Below are 6,000 nucleotides of genomic sequence, written 5' to 3'. Positions count from 1 at the left end.
AAAATCGACTTCATACAACGACTGTAACAAGAGACAAAAAAGGACACTCTATATTAAGAAAGAGGGGCAATCCAACAAGAAGATATAGTTATTGTAAATATGCTTGCACCCAAGATGGGTGGACCCAAATACATAAAACAATTAATAGCAAACATAAAGGAACTAATCAATAATAATACAATAATAGTAGGGGACTTTAACACCACATTTACATTGATAAACAGATCACCCAAACAGAAAATCAACAAGGAAACAGTGGCTTTATATGACACACAGGACCAGATGGATTTAATAGAGAACAAACTGAGGGCTGCTGGAGGAGAGGTGGGCAGGAGGATGGGATAAATGGGTAATAGATATTAAGAAGGGTACTTGTTGGGAAGAGCACTGGGTGTTATATGTAAGTGATGAATCATTCAACTGTACATATAAAAAAACACTCATACCACTCAATAGCAAAAACCAAATAATCCAATTTAAAATGGGCAAAGGACCTGAACAGACATTTCTCAAAAGAAGACATACAAATGGCCAATAGGTGTATGAAAAGGGGCTCAACATCACTGATCATCACAGAAATGCATATCAAAATCACAGTAAGATACCACCTCACGTGTTACAGTGATTAATATAAAAGAGACAAGAAAGAACAAGTGTTGGCAATAAATGTGGAGAAAAAGGAACTCTTGTACACTGTTCATGGGAATGTAAATTGGGACAGCATTTTGGAAAACAGTACGGAAGTTCCTCAAAATATTACAAATAGAACTACCTTATTATATAGCAATCCCACTTCTCAGTATATATCTAAAGGAATCAGTATCATTTCATTTCAGAGAGGTATCTACACTCCTGCATTCATTGCAGCATTATTCACAATAGCCAAGTATGGAAATAACCCAATGACCCTGATGGATGAATGGAGAAAGAAAACGTTTTATATACATACAATGAAATATTACAGAGCCTCAAAAAGGAAGGAAATCTTGTCATATGCAACAACATGGATGAATCTAGAAGACATTACACTAAGTGAAATCAGCCAGTCATCAAAAGACAAATGCTACATGATCTCACTTATCTGAGGTATATAAAGTAATCAAATCATGGGGTGCCTGGGTGACTCGGTTGGCTAAATGTCTGACTTTAGCTCAGGTCATGATCTCAGGGTCCTAGGATTGAGCCCCAGGTAGGGTTCCACACTCAACGGGGAGTCTGTTTCCCCATGCTTGCTCTCTCTCTAATAAATAAATACAATCTTCTAAAAAAAATTTTAAAAAATAAAATAATCAAATCATAAAATCAGAAAGTAGAATGATGGTTTCCATGGACTGGGGGGAGAGGGAAATTAAGAGTTATATAGATACAAAGTTTCAGTTATATAAGATGAATGAGTTCTAGAGAACCGAACAACACTCAACCTGTAGTTAACAACACTGTACTGGACACTTAAAACTCTGTTAGGAAAGTAGATAAAGAATCCTTAGATCGAGTATCAAATATTCTTTTTTTTTTTTAAGATTTTATTTTTAAATAATCTCTACACCCAATGGGGGCTTGAACTTAACAACTGTGAAATCAAGAATCATACACTCTATCAACTGAGTCAGCCAGGTGCCCCAAGTATCAAGTATTCTTACAACAATTAAAAAAAAATCCCGCAAAAAACAAACCTCTACATTTTTAAAAAGACATATTTATTTGGGAGATAGACAGAACGGGGTGGAGGGGCAGAGGGAGAGAGAATCTTAAGTAGACTCTACACTGAGCTTGGAGTCTGACCATCTCATGATCCTGAAATCACGACCTGAGCTGAAACCAAGAGTTGGGCACTTAACCGACTGAGCCACCAAGGTGCCCCAAGCCTTCAAATTATTGATGGTAGTACTAACCTCTCCAGTTCTTCTTAAAATGAAATATTGTTTTAGTTTATTGTTTTAGTAGGCTAATTAGGTCTAATTTGCTTCACTTGGCTTTTCCTATAACAGCTTTCATTTCATGGCCTGGGTAATCAATATGGAAATCTTCCATTTGTTAGTATATCTACACCAATTTTTATCTCAAAATATGGACATAACTAAAGAATGGATTTAGGAAACCAAAGAGCACACTGTGAGATGGGCACAGAGAAAATTTCATTGGCCACCTGACTGCCACAAACCCCTATTTCTGACTGGTTGTCCACAGCAGCATTCTCTTTCTTCAGAAATTAGTGACATTTCAAAATAAAAATCAGTGTCTAATAACCCCCAAAATTCTGAATATTATTCTGATTATCCTTTGAAGGATAGCAAAAATATAGTATAAAAATGTGGCTTTGTAGAAGGGTCCTTCCTCAAGAGGACACAGCCCTTCCATCACTCAAGGAGCTTTAGTTTGGTAAATTGGATTGATTCTAAAGTAAATCTCTAGATGCATTAAACAAATTACTTGTTGCCTGGATCTGGGAATGGAAGTGGGGATTAACACAAATAGGCACAAGGAATATTCTGGGGTGACTAAATTATTCTAAAACTGAATTATCATGATGATGATACAACTCTATAAATTTATTTAAAATTATTGAGTAGTACACTTAACTGGATAAATTTTACAGTATACATATTAAACCTCCATAAAGCTGTTAAAATACCAAGTGAGATTTTGCCAATCTAATATCTCACTACTTTTGGAACTCCCATGATTTGTTTTTCAAATATCAATTCATTATTTCTCAAAATTTCAAAGTTAGACAAACCATTATGGGTATAATGTGATAGTTTTCTTAAACTTGATAGAGGTGCCAAACTAATACTATCGGTGGTTTATGTAACTTGCAATAACACAATGGACATCTAAAGTTAACCTAAAGTTCTCTAATTTGACAAAAAAATCAGGGCACAAAATCACAGATCATCACATTGAACTGCCCAATTTCCCTGGATCTCTTCTGCAAGTTGTGATAATTTACCCTTGGGAAACCAGTGTGCACAAAAGACCTGGTTTCCATTAGAAGCACTTATGGACTCTATCCAGTCTTACCATCCAGTCCAGCTAATTGACTCCCTTCCAAATGGCAGGAACTATTTAAAACTTTCTGTCTTAAGAAATGGTGGTGACTCAAAGGAGTGTGAACTGTCTGTGTGTCTCAATCTCTCGAAGCTCCTGCTGAGTGAGACCTGCACCTGAGCAGGTAGAAATGAAACCTGCTCTCTTAACTCCCCAGCAACTGGTTACATTTTGTTCCCAAACCTTCTTTCCTCTTTACTTCAAGGTTCCTTTTGCTCATGGTCTTTCAGTCATGTAGTTTCATATATGTTCTGGTCTCTTTTTCATAATTTCAATTGTATTGTGAAGTGAATTTCTCTTCAAAGAGCTCATATCTTTTTAAATTGATATGTGAAGGGCCTTCAATTTTCCTTCCCTTTTTTTCCCCTCTGATATGGGATTAATGGTAATTCATGGAACATGACATCTTGGTTATTTCATTCCAAATGAGTAAAATCGGCCAGAGCAAGCTATCTTATGTTCAGAAAGAACTGAATGATCAAGTCTTAAAAATCATTATAATTATTTTTAAAAATGTATTAAGTACTTATTATGTGCCAAGGCATTCTCTGCTGTTCTCCATGTATTAACTCATCTAATCCTCACAATGACACTATAAGGTAAGTGCTGATATCATCCCTATTTTACAGATGAGGAAATTCAGGGACAGAGAAGTGAAGCAACTCACCCAAGGACACATAGCTCATAAATCAAGGAGATGGAGATTCGAATCCAGGTAGTCTGTCCCCAGAATATTTACTATTAGTTACTACATAATAATGCTATTTATAAAATTACCCCATATCATTTTTCCTGTTTCCTCCACTAATTTCAAATTTTCTTCAAAAATTAGAAGATCTGTAAATATTACTTATAAAATATAGAAAACAAGAGTTCATATTTAGGAAAAAATAAATATCACTTAAAATCCCACAAACTAAAGATACTATAAAGTCTAAATACTTCTATACACACATTTACATTATATTTGGTGTTTTAAAATCTCTTTTTAACTTAACAAATTAATATTTTTTCAGTTTAGTTTATTCAAAGTTCTAATTTATCTCATGTGCGTCAAAAACTCTTCTGAACATCGATTCAAGGTGTATTTAAAAGTTCTCTTCCTTCTTCATGTACCAAACAGCTTTTCATTGGAGCTTAAGCATGAGAAGTGTACTGCTCTTTTGAATTATGGAATTTTTCCAAATATTCAGTGATGTTTTCAGTTTAGGAATATGTCTATAGCTTTAATACTTCACTGTAATTTGAGGACAGTTCCAGATACTCCCTAATGACTATACACATTTTGTTTGAGGCAAAAAATAAAGAGGAAAGTTTGTACTTTTCCAGGTTTGCCGTATTGGACTTAGGATCTACTTGGGAATCTGGGGTGTTGAGGTCACTCTGTGAGAACAGTGTCATGAGAAGGAGGTTGCTGATCCAGACTGGTTTCCACTCTCCCATCAATCAGTAAGCAGGTGTCGATGAGTTCAAACCCCAAAATCATTTGGTGAAGATTTATTCTCCACCAAATCTCCTACGGTGGCTTCTATGCCCCTGATTTTGCTCCATGTCTTCTTGAATGTTAGTGAAGACTATCATTTGATAGTGCCTACCTTGTGCCAGAAATTGTGCTAACTACTGGGGTATACAAAAGTGGCTAAAAGCCCTTTTTCTCAAAGAAATTATAATATGTTGTAAATTATAAATATATTAGAAATTATAAATATAATATATTATAAAGAAATTATAATATACTTTATTATAAAGAAGGTACAAGATTTAACAGTAGTTCATAGACACTACTCTGCTTGCGGTTGCGGAGGAACACTTCAGAGTAGTTTGCATTTCATCTAAGTTTTGAAAGATAAAGGAAAAGGGGAACTAACATTTCTGCCAGATAGTTTAGCCATATACTCTCAAATCTTCATAACATCTGGAGCTGTAAGTTATACAGTTGCTACACCTCTCAATTTATAGACAAATAAATGTCATCAGCACAACTGGCTAGTCTACCCTAGTTTATATAGATCATAAGTGGCAGAACTAGAATGGCAACTGAGTCCATCAGGCCTTTTAGGCAAACATGTTTCCACTTAGTAATGACCAGGAACAACACAGATGACAGAATATGCAAGAGCAGAGAAATGCAAAAAAATAGAGTAACACATTCAGTTTATAAAGAGCCTGATGTGATATGCTACTGAATTTTAACATATCCATAATGATAGAACCAGAAAATGGAATAGGAGAGCTACATGACCATATCTGATCTTTTTTATTATGTTCAATTAGCCAACATATAGTATGTCATTAGTTTTTGATGTAGTGTTCAACGATTCATTAGGTGCGTATAACGCCACATTTGATCTTTAGATAGACAAATATGAAAGCAAAGTGTAGAATGAATGAAATGTAGGTAAGATTGGAGGCAGATAGATCATTCACAAGGCTTTATGGTCATTAATTAGAAAAAAGTACAGAGACCGGAAATAAAACTGACAGTGGAAATGAAGAGGAAGAAACAAAACAGAAATATTCAGGAAGTGTAATTTTCCATCTGGTATATAAGAGGAGTGAGGATAAAAGGTGCCTCAAAGACTCCTGGATTAAGCATCTGAGTGAACACTCATGATATTTCCTAAGGCATTAAAAAGAGGATAAAATCATGAGTTCACCCTTACACACTTTAACTTGGAAGTGTTTGTGGGATGTCCATTTATGTAGTACAGTACAGACTTGGATATATTATGCTAGAGTCCAGGAATAGAGCTATAGATAAAGAAATCTTTTATAAGTGGGGAGTACTTAAAACTACATGTTTAAAATGAAAAATGTATTTTAAGGCTTCTGAGTCACATCAATAGTCAAAGATAAGTGGGCTCAGGGGTGGGGGGGGAATCCATGCATCAGTGAAAGACACAAAAGAGAAATTAAAAATATAGGAGAAAAATCAAAAGAGCATCTAGCTTC

Source organism: Ursus arctos, unplaced genomic scaffold (genome assembly GCF_023065955.2).
Source record: "Ursus arctos isolate Adak ecotype North America unplaced genomic scaffold, UrsArc2.0 scaffold_33, whole genome shotgun sequence".
Classification (NCBI taxonomy): Eukaryota; Metazoa; Chordata; class Mammalia; order Carnivora; family Ursidae; genus Ursus; species Ursus arctos.
The sequence above is the reverse complement of the archived record's forward strand: the minus strand, read 5'-3'. Positions refer to the sequence as shown.